The 16,589-nt window shown below is 43.2% G+C and overlaps 1 protein-coding gene across 7 annotated transcripts in view; it reads right to left on the reverse strand.

The window, feature by feature from the left end:
- SLC23A1 (solute carrier family 23 member 1) overlaps positions 1-16,589 on the reverse strand; it is a 457,722-nt gene that overhangs the window by 50,164 nt on the left and 390,969 nt on the right. The gene's annotated exons all lie outside the window — the stretch shown is intronic.

Below are 16,589 nucleotides of genomic sequence, written 5' to 3' on the forward strand. Positions count from 1 at the left end.
CAACATCCTGATTCTTCCTTTCTGTCTGGCCATTAGACTCAGGATGATATCCAGATGAAAATGACAAATGAACTCCCAACCTGTCACAAAAGGCACGCCAAAAACGAGCCACGAACTTAGGTCCCCTATCAGAAACAATGTCAGTAGGAACACCATGGAGTCTGACAATTTCCTTGACAAAGGCCTTAGCGAGTGTCTTAGCGCAGGGCAGTTTGATGAAGGGAACCAAGTGACACATCTTGCTAAAACGATCCACGACCACCCAGATGACCGTGAAACCCTCAGAGGAGGGAAGGTCAGTAATAAAGTCCATAGCCAGATGTGTCTAAGGTGCACTAAGAACCTCCAGAGGGCAAAGCAACCCCGCAGCAGGAGTATGAGAAGACTTAGATCTAGCACACACAGTACATTGACGCACCCACTTAATGACTTCCTTCTGCCATCCAGGCCACCAAAAACTGCGACCCACAAGTCTCTTGGTCTCAGAAATTCCTGGATGACCTGCCAACTGAGACTCATGACACTCAACAAACAAATCTCTCCTAAAGGTCCTAGGCACAAACAACCTCCCATGGGGAGTGTTAGATGGGGCATTCTCCTGTGCTTTAAGAATCTCATCTTCCAAAACGGAGTCCAATGCAGCAATCACAACACCTTCTTGTAAAATGCTCTCCTCCTCCTCAGCACCGACCATGGGAGAAAAGCTGCGAGACAACGCATCAGCTTTAACATTCTTGGTACCCGGGATGTAAGTAACGGAAAAATTAAACCGCAAAAAAAAAAGTGCCCACCTAGCCTGACGGGCATTCAAGCGCTTAGCAGCATCAAGATAGATCAGATTTTTATGATCAGTGAAAACCTGAATGGGAAATTCAGCACCTTCCAAGAGATGACGCCAGTGTTCAAATGCGAGTTTAATAGCCAGCAATTCCCGATTACCGATATCGTAATTAAGTTCAGTCTCAGAAAATTTTTTTGAAAAAAAGGCACAGGGATGTACTCCATCCTTGTTTTCCTGAGACAACACCGCACCGACCCCCACAGAAGAAGCATCAACCTCAACCAAAAACGGCTTAGTCACATCAGGCTGCATAAGGAGGGGGGCAGAGCTGAACCTCTCCTTTAGAAACACAAACGCTTCAATGGCCTCAGTAGTCCACTGAACCGTATTAGCACCTTTCCTGGTGAGATCGGTCAGTGGTTTAACAATAATAGAAAATTTTTTAATGAATTTTCTGTAATAATTGGCGAAACCCAAAAACCTCTGTATCGATTTCAAACCAATAGGCCTAGGCCATTCCTGCACAGCTTGAACTTTCACCGGGTCCATCTCAAAGCCCTCGCTGGAGATAATGTAGCCCAAAAAACTAATTCTCTGTACAGCGAACTCACATTTCTCTAGCTTAGCAAAAAGCGAATTGTCAATTAATAACTGTAATACCTCATGTACGCTCCGCCAATGAGACTCCAGATCAGGCGAATAAATCAAAATGTCATCCCAATACACCACCACATTTTTGCCGATCAAAGGTCTAAGGATGTCATTAATAAGATTCTGAAAAAATGCTGGTGCATTGGTAAGACCAAAAGGCATAACCAGATTCTCAAAATGATCCACAGGAGTGTTAAAAGCAGTCTTCCATTCATCACCCTCCTTCATGCGTAACAAATTGTATGCCCCCCGGAGATCAATTTTAGAGAACCACTTGGCCCCCACTAACTGATTAAACAAATCAGGAATCAATGGCAGTGGGTAGGGATTACGTACAGTAATTTTATTAATGTCGCAAAAGTCCAGACAAGGACGTAAACCGCGGTCCTTTTTTTTAACAAAAAAAAATCCAACAGCCACAGGTGACTTAGAGGGTCTGATATGACCGGCGGCCAAGCTCGTCTGTATGTATTCCTCCAAAGCCTTTCTCTCAGGAATAGTAAGATTAAATAAACGACTTTTAGGAAGAGTCGCTCCAGGGACAAATTCAATGGTACAATCATAGTATCTATGGGGAGGCAAAATTTGCGACTCCTCCTTAGAAAAAACTTTCCAAAAATCCTGAATAGGTACAGGTAATTCCCCTTTATCCACAGCAGCAATGCGCCCGTTACAACAGTTGTCATAACACTTCGGGCTCCAGGACCTAATTTCATTAGTAGACCAATCCAGTACAGGATTGTGCAATTTTAACCAGGGTAACCCCAAAATTACTGGAGAAGGCAAATTATTTAATACTACCAAATCCAAATTTTCTTGGTGAATACCATTAGTAGTGAGGGGAAATTCATAAACCTTGTGAGTAACACATTTCAAGGGAGAGCCATCGACAGAAACCACGGCAATAGGGGATGACAAAGATTTGGGTTTTAATTTAAGTTTTTCCAAGAATCCCCCATCAATCACATTCAGAGTAGAACCACAATCCACAAATACCCGAAATTCAATTAATTCTTCCTGAGCTGCAGTAGTAGCAGAAAGAAATACCCCCTTGGTGTTTAAACAGGCTATACAGGCATAACTGACCTTTTTTTTTTTCTCTTTGTTCATACGAAGCACACAGTTCTTAATGAAATGGTCAGATTTTCCGCAATAAAAGTACAAACCTTCAGAAAACCTGCGGTCTTTTTCCTGAGAGCGGGGTGATACCGCCCCAATCTCCATCGGCTCTCCAATGTCAGTACAGACCCTCTCAAGACTAGGAGCTGACATGGCAAAGGATTTACTCTCATTAACCCTTGCACGCAGTCTCCTGTCCACCCGTATAGCCTCCTGCAAGTTTCCAGGTGTAGGATAAGCAATAAGCAGATCCTTAACCCTTTCACCTAGCTCAGCAAGAAACAAACTTTTCAGAGCTGAATCGTTCCACCCCACCTGAGCAGACCACCGACGGAAGTGAGTACAATAATTTTCCACATTACCTGATCCCTGTCTCAAAAGTTTCAATTCCGTCTCAGCTGATGAGACACGATCAGGATCATCATACAACAACCCCCAAAGCAGAAAAAAAACTATCCACTGATCTAAAGCACGGATCACTAGGTTGGAGAGAAAAGGCCCATCCCTGAGGTTCTTTGCGCAAAAGTGAAATTATGAACCCTATGCGCTGTGATTCATCACCAGAGGATCTGGGTCTCAAACGAAAATACAATAAACAAGCATTTTTAAAGGAAAAAAAATCTTGTTGTTCACCAAAAAATAAATCAGGCAATCGTACCTTTGGCTCCACAAAATGCGCTCCAGAACAGCTACTCACGTGTTGTTGGAGCTCGGCCACCTCCAGAGAGAGTCCCTGCAGGAGTTGAGCCAAATCCTCAACCGACACCATGATGGAAACTGGAGGTCTTTCCTTAGAGATATTTTTGGGCTGGACTTACTGTTATGATAGGCTACAAGCACTAAGGAAAGACAGGAGATCTGTCCCTACAATAGAACTAAGCTAGATCCCTACGATGTAACGGGGAACCTGATCCTGCAATCAGACCCGCTAAAGTCCTCAGCTAGTCTGAACGAAGACCTATAGATGTGAGGGAGGGATCCCTACAAGAACTAGGGACTGGGAGAAAGATGGACACCTCCTAGCAGAAATTGTAGCAGTAAAAATACAAACACACAACATAGAACATAAAGGTCAAAAGACCTAGCTAAACTGACAGAGAATGGTTACAAAGCACCTGGCTAGCTTAAGAGTAGAAATTACAATGAAGTCCAGCATGGCCAGAAGGGCGGAGCAGGATTAAATAGGCAAAAAGGTCATGTGACCAGCAAAATAGAAAAAACCTAACAGGAGAGTTCTAACAACAGGGGGTCGAAGGGGGAGAACCCCGTTGAGGCCTGTGTACCTCTCTGTAAGAAAGCAGCAGGTGTGGGAGGTACCACTCCCAGTCATGCCCATGTGACTCAATCAGCATCTTAAGCATTTGCTTAAGGATACCATTGAATCATTCACACAAACCATTGGTCTGTGGGTGATACAAACTTTATACCAGGTGCTGCACCAGCATTTTCTTACAGCGGGCCAGCATGTACTGAGTCCCCTGATCTGTAAGCATCTCTCTAGGAAATCCTATTGGAGAAAATATGAACAAAAGGGCATCTGCCACTTTATCAGCCCTAATTGAGGATGGAGCCACTGCCTCCGGGTACCGGGTAGCATAGTCTACCACAGTAAGGATGAAACGTTTTTCAGAGCTGCTGGGGATGGCTAGCGGCCCAACTATGTCCACAGCAATCCTCTGGAAAGGCCCATCTATCACTGGAATAGGGATCAGGGGAGCTTTGGAAACAGGCCCCAACTACCAAACTCTTTGACACGTGATTCAGGAATAACAGCAGTTGGCAACATCTGTCCCCATAGAAGTGGTGGGAAAGCTGGGCTTTAGTTTTGCTGACCCCCAAGTGTCCAGATAGAGAAATCTCATGAGCAATCCACAGCAACTCCTCCCTAAACCAATAGGGCACAACCAGCTGTCTTTCCCTCAGCCACTTCTGTTGGGGGTTGCAGGGAACAGTCTCCTGGTACAACCTCCCCTAGTCCAAGAATAACCTCTCTTTGTCGGACTCGGAAATGGGCTTCTCTGCGAGATGCCTCAATGCCTCTAGACTGACATCTGAAAGAAGAGCCACTAGGAACTCCTGGCAATAGGCATTCTAAAGCGATGGTAAGGCCCCAACCTCACTGGTGCTGTTACTTCCCTAGATGATGGTGGTCCAGAAGGCAGTGTGTTACCTGCATTCTGGGCACTCTGACTGCGGATGACAGCGGCTATGTATGCTGCCTCCCCGGGTAACAACACCACTTCCCCATCACCCTGACAGGTTCTGGGTACCACTTTCCCATTCTCCCCCAATACTTCAGGAGCAGTGCTAATCATGGGGCAGCTACTACCGGCCATGTCACAGTCCGTCGTGACACTGGTCAGCTGCATGTGACCACTTTCCTCATGCTCCTCGTGACTGTCCCCATTGCCCTTAGCACTGATTCTCACTCCTTTTAGGGGATCCTCAACAGCATCACCTTGCAGCGTGACATGTCTGAGCTCTGTACAATGAAACACATCATCATGCATAACATTGACATCCACATTAGCAAAATCTGAATCACGTGAAGTACCAGATCTGGGAGGGTTGTCAGGGATATATTGAGCGACCAACCGTCCCAAATCGGTCCCCAATAAAACATTTGTGGAGAGGTTCTTGGACACCCTCACTTCCTTCAACCCTCTCCCAGCACCTAATTTTAGGAAAACTTGGGCATTGGCAATGGTCGGTGAACACCACCCAATCCCAGTGACCGTCAGAGTCTTTCCAGGGATAAGTTCTTCAGGAAACACCAGTTCAGGGCGATGAGGGTTCTTTGTGCACCAGGGTCCTTGAGCCCCACAGTGACTGTGTCGCCCACAATAACTGACTGCAAGTTGTCACAGGCCCTCCCAACTGACCCTCCCAGCTCCATTAGGCCCATTAGCCTTGGATTTGGGGTTCTTCTTCTGCCTCTCCGGGCAGGTGCTACTAATATGTACAGGTAGGTTGCAGGTAAAACACCAGCAAGTATCAAATGCCAGCCGGGTGCTGGAAGATGAGGCGAGACCCTTGATGACTGGCTGGCAGGAGCATGGGTTGTTGGCTTCCCCTTTCCAGCAGGCGACGGCTGACTTCCAGACCTCAGGTGTAGGTTGGCCTTACAAGTAACAGCAATCTATGCTGCTTTAGCGGCCTCCTTTAGCTTCCGGTCCATCCCAAACTGTCGCACCTCTAGAGGGCAAAGATGCAAAAACTGGTCCTTCACCATCAGGTCCTTCAACTCCTCAAAGGTAGTAACTGATAGTCCCTGGACCCACTGCTCAAAGTTCCTTCTGAGCCCCTCCACCACATCACCGTAGCTGTCGTGAGATCCACGTTGGAGGGTCTAGAACTTTTTTCGGTACACTTCAGGAGTCATCTGATATTTCCCTATCAGGGCATGCTTGATAGCCTCATAGTTTCCATCTTGTTCTTGAGGGAGAGAAGCCAACACCTCCAAAGCTTTGCCTCATAGCTCTGGGGTTAAGTATTGAGCTGGTTATTGGGTAAACAGTACTGTCTGGTCTGCAGACCTTTTCAAACCCCTTCAAAAAATGTGTCCAGATCCGCATCTTTTTTCATGACAGGAAAATGCTCAGGATGGAGGTTTAAAGGTGTTGGCTCACTGTTCAGTGGAATAGATTGCCCCTTCTTGAATCGGGCTATTGCCATCTACTATTCTCTGTCAGCCCGTTGCTCAGCAGTCTCTCGCTCAGCTTGGCGCTTGGCTCTCTCAGCCTGTCGCTCAGCTGTCTTTTGATGAGCTTCAGTCATTCCTCGTGATCGTCTGTGTCAAGTTGCAGTAGGGCCACCTGCAGGTGGGGGTCCATGCTGTCCTGGTTGTGGATGTGGCTTGCATCCATAGGTGGGACCTCTGCAGTAGTGCAGTCCAGGCCTTGGCTCATGTCTCCTTCATCAGGGCTTGGGTGACGGAAATGCTCCTCGTCCCATTGCAACAGATCAGTGATCATTTGCTGCCTGTTTTTGCCAGTGGAGTCAATCTGTCTAATCATACAGATGGCAGCAAGAGCCACCTTCTTCTGTTGATTGTACCAGGCCTCCCCAACTGCAGCCATGATGCCAAACAAACGATAGGACAGAAAACCAAGAGAGGGGGGAAGGGTGTAAGTGCTACACGTGCAGTAATGTCCCAGGTTTGGTTAAACACTGAGTCCGTTCCTCAAAACTCTGCACAGAATTCTCACAGAGACAGTGCAAGTTTTTATTGACAGGAATGAAATGCTCAAACTAGATCACTAATGCTCTATATCCCACCGCTTGCCACCAATTTGTCAAAAATCAACAGGAGAATCACGCAGATCCCACCGCTGCCCTAAATTTGTCAAATAAACACAGTCTGCTGCATCCAATCATCAGGACAAATACGCAATTGACTGACGAGTGATAGACGAGGCCATAGTCGTTTTCATTACTAGGTCAGTTATTGGGGAACTCACAGTGAGGGTATAGTAAATACATATTAGATTCCAACGAATGGATTATACATACGGTGGCATGTAAAAGTTTGTGCACCCCTGGTCAAAATTACTGTTACTATGAACAGATATGCAAGTTGAAGATGAATTGATCTCTAAAAGGCCTAAAGTTAAAGTTGACACATTTCCCTTGTATTTTAGACAAAAAATATATATATTGTTATCTTTCACTTTTTAAAAAAAGGAAAATGGACCAATGCAAAAGTTTGGGCACCCTGCATAGTTAATACCTAGTAGCACCCCATTTTTGAAAGTATCACAGCTTGCAAACACTTTTTGTAGCCAGCCAAGGGTCTTTCAGTTCTTGCTTGAGGAATTTTCATCCATTCTTCCTTGGAAAATTCTTCCAGTTCTGTGAGATTCCTGGGTCGTCTTGCATGCACTGCTATTTTGAGGTCTAGCCACAGATTTTCAATGATGTTCAGATCAGGGGACTGTGAGGGCCATTGTAAAACCTTCAGCTTGCACATTTTGAGGTAATCTATTGTGGATTTTGACGCGTGTTTAGGATCATTATCCATTTGTAATAGCCATCCTCTTTTCTACTTCAGATTTTTAACAGATTGTGTTAAGTCTGCAAGAATTTGTTGAAATTTCATTGAATCCATTCTTCCCTCTATCTATGAAATGTTCCCTGTGCCATTGGCTGCAACACAACCCCAAAGCATGATTAATCCACCCCCATGCTTAATGGTTGGCGAGATGTTCTTTTCCTCAAATTCTGTGCCCTTATTTTTTATATATATAATTTTTATTAACTTTTTCAAAAAGAAACAAAACATACCAGATTAAGGTGATAATCAGATACCTGTTCGCAGAAAGGGTATGAAGAGATAATTCTTACATATTTGATTGGTAAAGCAAAACAATATAATATAAGAACTTAATAACAATGTAACTTACATCAGTTTAATTAACATGCAATCCAGTTGATACTCTCAATTATTGAAGCCATCTTGTTAGATTAGACCACCTATGTTAGTATTATAGACCTTCACCAAATGATCCCTCCATCCCCCCCCCCCAATCCAGGCGTAATGGACCTAGGCTATCCCTATGATCTTCCAGAATGTACAACACTGTGGAAATGAAGGGTTCCACCATTTTCTTTTTTTTCATTTAATGAGCAGCAATTTACAATAAACTGTTTCCATTTCGGAAGAAATTTGCCAGCTTGCGTTTCCTTATTGCTAAGGGCATCTTGTTGCTCTATTCCCATAAAATGTTTCATTTGAGCTGTTAACTCTTCAATGGGGGGGTGTTGTGATCTAGCCAATATTTAAGAAATTGTTTTTTTGCCAGGATAAGTGGGGTGTGGAGCAATTTCGGAGGGTTTCCCCTCTTCTCCTCAGGGTTTTCTGTGTTGTTCCAAAAATGTAACAAGGCTAGATAAGGGGAAAGAGTATAACTCGGACCCCATATGGTGTCGATCATAGCTGATACTTGTCCCCAATATGAAACTGAAGCCAGGCATGACCATAGGCCGTGCATGAGGTTGGATAGTGGAAGGTGGCATTTAGGGCAAGCTGTTAGCCTTTTTGAAAGCGGGTCTTTTTTAGGTATGTTAAATGCATAGATGGCGCCATGCTTGATTTTATATTGTGTTTCTCTCCATGCTTCGTTTATAATGTGTTTTCTTATTAAATTCCAGCCTGACCTGATCTTATCAGAGATTTCCACATCCTCCAACTGTTGTCTCCAATATTTGAAGAAAGTATCTGGGTGAACTCCTAGTAGATTGGATCTCATTACAGAATAAAGGACAGAAATTGAAGGGGTACCCATTGGAGACAACAGAATGACATCCAAGACATTTTGGGAGACCTCAAAGGTCACATCTTTTAAATTGGCCATAATTGATAGTTTGATTTGTTCATATTGGAAATAATGTTGGGGAGGTAGATTGTATCTGTCTAAACTCTCGGTACATGTCATCCATCTCTGCTTACTTGAGTGGAGAAGATGGGATGCGTTGTCTACACCTGCTTGTCGCCATTTCAGAAATAGTTTATTTTCATTACCCTGGGGGAATTCTGGGTTTTGCCATATCGGGACGTACTTTGAAATCCTGAAGGAAAGACCGTATTTTTTTCTGACTGCCTTCCATGAAGAAATAGTGTCCCTAAGGATTGTGGACTTTTTAACTGCCAAGGGAAGGGAGGTAAATCGAGAATGAAGGAGGGCAACCAGGTCAAGGGGGTATGCATAATCTGCTTCCAACATGTAGTCAGAATATGTACGTCTCTTATGGAACCAGTCTATTATATACCGGAAAAAGCAAGCAAGATTGTAATTTCTGATGCTTGGGAAATTAATGCCTCCGTCGTCTTTGGAAGCCATAAGTTTGCTCATACTAATCCTGGGACGTTTTCCTTTCCAAATAAAGTGACTGAAGGCTCTATTCAGTATAGTTATGTCCGTGTGTTTCAGGAGTAATGGTAAGGTTTGTAGTTGATACATAATCCGGTGTGAGAAGTGTTTGTTGATAAGAATTAGGACCCAAGCCTTTCTATTCACTGAAGAGGAACCATAAACGGCGCCCACCCATAATTTCTTCATCCGAGGGAAATCTGTCTCTGGAAGATGTGTTTCCTGAAGGAGGGCTATGTCGGGTTTTAGGCATTTTAGATGTCTGAGGATTTTCAGACGTTTTTGGGGAGATCTCAAACCCTTAACGTTCCATGACACAATATACATAAATAGAAGTAATATGGTTGAATCGAATTGGTGGGGTATTTGTAAAATAATGATGGCAGTGATGGCAGTGATGGCATTCAACTGGAATAAAGAAACGGAAATCATTCTCAACATTATATACCAAAATTGAACAACAAACATTCAAAACAGTAGAACATATTAGTCCTAGCATGAGCTGAGGCATTTCGTCCCAGCTCGCTAGGAGAACCGTTCCCCTGGGCTTCACTTCTGCCCAACCATGTGTATAAGATTTTCAAATAAAATCTCCCCTGTTTTATTTTCATTTTTTTTGCTTTTTCTCCTCATTTGCTCCCAGTTTTATCCCTCCTCCTCTAATTGGTAAAACTTGTCATTTTCTGTATTAGGAGTCCAAAGAGAGAGGGAAGGGCGGGAACAGCAATTTCCAATTGGCCACTCAGATCGAGGCGTCCCATGTGTAGAGAGGATAATTTCCTGAATAATTAACTTTTTTGTCATGTTTTTGTTAGATCTCCGTTCTCCTTTACCTGTTCGGCTTCCGAATCTCTCTGAGGTTCTTGGACATGAAGCTTCGTTGTCATCTTGAGGGGTCCGATCCGGGCTGACCCCTGGGCACAGCAGGTTACTGACAAAAGTTTCGGCTTTGTCCGGAGATATGAATTCACGAAAAGGGCCATTTGAGTCTTTCAATCGTAGAGTAGCTGGGTAGTGGAGTTGAAAGTGGACCTTTTCTTTATGGAGTCTAATGCAGATGGAGCTAAATGCTTTGCGTTTTCTGGTCACCTCAATGGAGTAATCCTCAAAGAGCAAAATTTTATGACCCTGAATGACCAACGGGTGATTGAGTTGTTTATAAGCTTGTATAATGTCTGCTTTATCGTAAAAATCCAGGAATTTCATGATGACCTGTCTAGGTCTGGATGTGTCCCGGTTCGTGGATGTTGAGGGTGGGGGGGGGGGCAATCCTGTGTACTCTTTCCACATTTCTGCCCTCAGGTAATTTTAGAGCCTTTGGGGTATCTTTTTCACATAGTGGTTTCAGTACACTTTGGGGATATGATTCCAGTAGTCCCACCAGATGCAAGTTGCTCCGCCGGGAGCGATTTTCCAGGTCATCAATACGGTCTCTCAGGATCATGTTTTCATGAGCAATAGCTTTCACTTTTGCTTGGTCCTCCTTTCAGTCTTCCTCAATGGTCGATACCCGCGATTCTAAATCAGTCAGCTGTTCGGCTTGTTCATCTTGCCTAACCTGTAAGTCCATCAGGACAGAATTAAGTGTAGATTGAATGATGGGTCCATTTGTGTGTCCCCTTTTCTTACCGAAGAGGTGCGGGGTGGTCTAAGGGAGTGGCATGCCTCCTCGTCACCATCTATTTGGGAGAGTTGTTTCTCTTGATCAAGAATTGAGGCCATCTTGGTATGATTAGAAATGTCAATATGGCGAGAAGAGGTGGGCTGCTTTTGCCCACTACGAAGGAGGTAGCGGTCCATAAACACAAGTTGGTATTTAAAGATAGCCTTCAGCTAGGTGACGACAACAAAGACCTTGAGGGTACTGAATGTGGGGATCAGATGGTTAAATGGGAAACCATAGGGGAGAACATAAGCGGTTAATTAGAATTCACATGGTCGGCCCCTGAACTGCAAGACTTACAGAGTGCATATTTTGCAGGTTGTTCTTATTTCATGGTCATCAGAGCAAACTGCCTATTGTCCATTTATAGATTTTATAGATTTTATGCTACACCGTGGCTGGGTATTAGAAGGTAGCAGTAATAAATCTTGGATGCAGTACCGGGTTAAGACTGGTTATGGTGTTATTTTGCATATATCCACAAGATGCCGCCAGAGACTCTGCGATGGTGATATTAGAGAGCTTCTGTATATTAGGAAATGGAGAAAAGGAGTCCACTGCAGGATTTTCATGTGCACATTTTTTTTCCCCACCTATAGAGCAGTATCAATGTGTCTATAGAGGTTTTATAGTGGAAGGGTGATGCCACATATAGGACCCGGTTCTATTGGATTGCCCAGTGTGGATTTATCGTAGCCTCTGTCAGAGTTTGTGCTGCTAATAACCAGCGTCTCACTCTCCCCAAGATGGCGGGCGCTTCTGTGACGAGAAACCCCCTCAGGCGGCAGATGCGGCTCAGGGTCTTCCCCTACCTCCGCTCCGGATCTTACCAGCCAGTGACTCAGCAGTCGCAGTGCTTCTCTCCGGTCACCATCTCTTGTCATTTGTGGCAGGAGGGAGCCGAGCCTCAAGCGATCCTCAGAGCCTCTGCGTGACCACCCCAGTCAAGACCGCTGGCACCCTCCTGGGCGCGCTCCGGGACTGGTCAGCAGGAAAGACCGCGGCTTCAGGGATCCAGTTAGGCCCGACCTCAGAAATCGGTACTGCTGGTCTTGAAGGCTCTCCGTGGGATGTCTTCTGATCCTGGGTTGTCACCTGAGATGTTAGAATGGTGGATGGACCCGAGAAACTTGTTTTAATTGCTGAAATTGAGAGTTAGACTCAGGGAGCTCCCAGCTTGATGTCCTTCTCCTTCAGCAGCTAGACACGCCCCCCATGCCCCTTTTTTTTTCACACAATACCTTTGATCATTGTGGCCAAAGAGTTCTATTTTAAACTCATCGGTCCACAGGACTTGTTTCCAAAATGCATCAGGCTTTGAGAGATGTTCTTTTGCATACTTTTGAAGCTGAATTTTATGTTGAGGAAGCAGGACTGGTTTTCTTCTGATCACTCTTCCATGAAGGCCAGTAGAACAATGTACCACAACTCCAGAGTCTGCTAAATCTTTCTCAAGGTCTTTTGAAGTCAAGCGGGGGATCTGATTTGCCTCACTAGCAATCCTATGAACAGTTATCACTGAAATTTAGCTCGGTCTTCCAGAACTTATCTTGACCTCCACTCTTCCTGTTAATTGCCATTTCTTAATTACATTTCGAACTGAGAAAAAGGGCAACTTGAAAACGCTTTGCTATCTTCTTATAGTCTTCTCCTGCTTTGTGGGCCTCCACCATTTTCATTTTCAGAGTTCTAGGCAGCTGCTTAGAACAACCCATAGCTACTGTTTTTGGCACAAGGCTAGAGGAGGCTGGGCTTGTAAAAAAGCTGGAAAATTTGCATCTCCTGGCCTTTCCTAACGATGATAGTGAACAAGCCATAACCCTAACAGGCTAATTAAGGTCTGAAATTATAAAGAAGAGAAAAAGAGGTGAATAGAGAAAAATAATGATGAATTAAAATTAATCTTTATTATAAATAATTAAAATAACTTAGTATAAATCTCATGCATCCAAGGTCGAAGTCTAGATGATAATCGACGACGACCCACAAAAAATCCCGGTTGCTAGTGATGTGAGAGCGATGTTAAGGAAATATCTAACCCAGTTCCTTAAAATAAATGGATTAGATTATGAATTCATAGTACTCCATAAGTACTAAATAAAAATCTATATCAAATTGAGTCAAATAACTGGTTATGTGCTATGATCACTGTCAGACAGTTAGCTATTCCATATATAACCATCAATCATAAATATGGAATAAAATTATAATGCTGTCTGAAACATTGGCTAGTGTGAAAGAAGTAATTCATATACTCTGCCAATTCGTTGTGCAGCCATGCCCTATTAAGGACATACAGCCATATTACCACTTGTACACATTGTGCAATAAATGTTAATATGTGCACACATGGTTGATTTAAATATGTAGCCACAAAGGTTATCTCCCTCTGAGGATAAATTTGGCCATGTGGCACACAACTTATCATTGGTGAGTTCAGCCACGCCGATGTACCGGCGTGTGTGATCCCTGTCGGTATGAATCACCAGCCGTGACAGGGCTATTAAAGCGCAGAAGGATCTTAACTACATGGGTGGTCTGTATAGTATCAGACCACACCAACACCGCCGATGCTCTTATGTAGTGCACTCTGTAGCAGCAACGCTGTCGGCAATTTCACAGCTGACCGCTTCAGATGTAATCACCGCCGAGGAACAGCTAGTGTTCCGCTGTGTCGGCGATGTATGGCGATATATAGATGTGAACGCTGTGGTCACAGTACTCTTCTAGGGGTTCATATTGATTTCCCTACTCTACTATCACTTGCATATCTCGGGACAGAACTCCCGGACATGCGTTTCGCCGGTATACCGGCTTTTTGTAAGGGCTTGAAGCCCTTAGAAAAATCCCTATGAATGCATGAGATTTATACTAAGTTATTTTAATTATTTATAATAAAGATTAATTATAATTCATTATTATTTTTCTCTATTAACCTCTTTTCTCTTCTTTATAATCTAATATGTTTTTTGGTGGTGTACATCGGTGAATAGGTGTCTAAATGAGATATGACCTTTTTTTATCATGCTAATTAAGGTCTGAAATCTTGATCAAAATCATCTGAGCACACAAATCTAAGGGTGCCCAAACTTTTTCTTCGGCCCCTTTTCATTTTAGTAATTTTTAAAATGTAAAAGATGATTATATACATATATATATACTTTTTTTTTGCCTAAAATAGAAAGGAAATGTGTCATCTTTAACTTTAGGCCTTTTAGAGATCATTTCATTTTCAACTTGCTTAACTGTTAACAATAAGGCTGTGTGCCCACGATGCGTTTTTTAAGCGTTTCCGCAGCGGCAAAAACGCTGCAGAAACGCTTAAAAAACGCATGGTAGAAGGCCTGCCATGTTCCCCAATGATAATCCCCATGTGCTGTGCACATGCTGGGGAAATTTCTGCTGCGGATTATCATTGCGGAAAAAAACGCAGCACTACCAATTATTTTGCGGAAGCGCTGCGTTTTCGCCGCCATTGACTTGCATTAGAACGCGCCAATTCCGCAAGACTGCATCTGTACTTGTGTAATTGGCGCGTTCTAATGTGCGGATGGTACCCGGGTGTAGAGGAGAGGAGAGTCTCCTCCACACCCAGGTACCCTAAAAGCTGTAAAAAAAAGAATAAAATAAAAAATAAAGATTATATTTACCTTCTGACGGCCCCCGGACTCCTTCCCTGTGCTGGCTGACAGCAATCGCGCAGGACTGAAGGACCTGCGCTGACGTCACAGTCATGTGACGGCAGGTCCTTCAGTACAGCGTACCGCGATCTGCTGGCAGCTAGCACAGGAGCGCAGAAAGTCTCGAGGGCCATCGGAGGGTAAGTATAGGTTTATTTTTTATTTTTTGACATTCTCTCGGGTCACACTGTATAAATCCATGCCGGTTGCATGGATTTATATAGTGTGACCGAGCTGTCAAGCACTTTCCAAGTGATGCTAAAATCGCTTGGAAAGCGCTTGACAACCCGCATGCGGAAATGCCAGTGAAGAACGCTTCATTTCCGCATGTCCCTGGCAGGAAAACGCATGTACAATCCGCATGTACAATCCACATGCGTTTTTTTCTGCCAGGGAGATGCGGAAACGCTCAGGAAAAAATCCTGAGCATTTCTGCATCGTGTGCACATAGCCTAACAGTAATTTTGACCAGGGGTGCCCAAACTTTTACATGCCACTGTGTACCCCAGTACAGTCACTGCCAAACTCCACAATAACAAAAGGAACAAACTGCCACCACCAATCGTTTATACAGGCCTATTGGCCATCCATTACAGATAGCATATTGCTTCAGGGGTGCAGTTTAAAGAGCAAGAGGAACAAAGCTATTACATTTTATTTATTTAATCCGAAAAGTAGGCAGTGTTTCTAAAAATATACAAAGATGTTACAAAATGGGAACAAAACAATACGGTATATACAATTACATTGAATAAAAAAGATAAACAGAAGAAATGTACTAAACTATCTCCCAGGAATGATTATAGTTTGGTATTTGCTTTTATTAACACAAGTCACACAAACATACCTCCCCTTCGGGGACTTATATCTGGTCTGGTCATGAAATGTGAATAGGTCTTTAGAAAATGGTCCCCAAATTTCACAATATTTTCGCCTCTGGAAGGCTCAAGCAGTAGATATTAATGCTAAATTTAACCATTATGATTTTATTACGATTTTATCTTTCTTTAAATAGGAAACTTGGCATAGATATTGTCATCCATCTGACAGATATTAATTTGGAAGTGCTACTCTGACCTCCCTGTGATGTAAGACAATGCTTTACATTCACCACTTCATTACGACGCCGAAAATATGTCAATCATATCTATCATATCTATGACGTTCATAAAAAACCTATATTCAAAATGGATCCTGAACTCAAGCAGTCTACTTGTCTTTCTGTTCACAAGGAATGCCAAGGTTGATAAGTTATCTCCACTGGCCATAAATCTGTTGTCTCTCCAAATTCCTCTGTCAGCCATGCCTGGTCTGCGATCCATCAGACAATCCACTTAAATTACCTGTTCACATAGGAGGTGTCCCCTCTTCATAAGAATCATGTAGAGGTTAATAGAGTGCTAGCTTCAATATTCAATATGATACCTATGAGATAGCTTTATAAATTTTGCCATTATTGCCATTACATCTATGACAGTGAAGGACATAGGATTCTAATTTTCAAAAGTTGCAAGCACTCCTAATTTTGGTTTCATAAACTGCATCAAATCAACTCACATGAAGGTTCTTATTTTTCTTTTGTTTGGTACCTTTAATTTAAACAAATCTAGATTTTTATACAAACCTTACTTTCTACTTTATTTTTTTTACTACATTCACCAAAAATTATCTAAATAATGTGTTTTTTGCATGTATTTTCTTAATTGTTTTACAGAAATTTTAATCTTTAATTATTTTTCTCCCATTTTATGATTTTACATGAAGTAATAATGTGCACTCATAAGTAAACTGTGTTGATATGGCATACCTACTGCAAGTATGCTTTA

The sequence above is a fragment of the Phyllobates terribilis genome, unplaced genomic scaffold, assembly GCF_046119375.1.
Source record: "Phyllobates terribilis strain yellow unplaced genomic scaffold, ASM4611937v1 Scaffold_11__3_contigs__length_659146591, whole genome shotgun sequence".
Lineage (NCBI taxonomy): Eukaryota > Metazoa > Chordata > Amphibia > Anura > Dendrobatidae > Phyllobates > Phyllobates terribilis.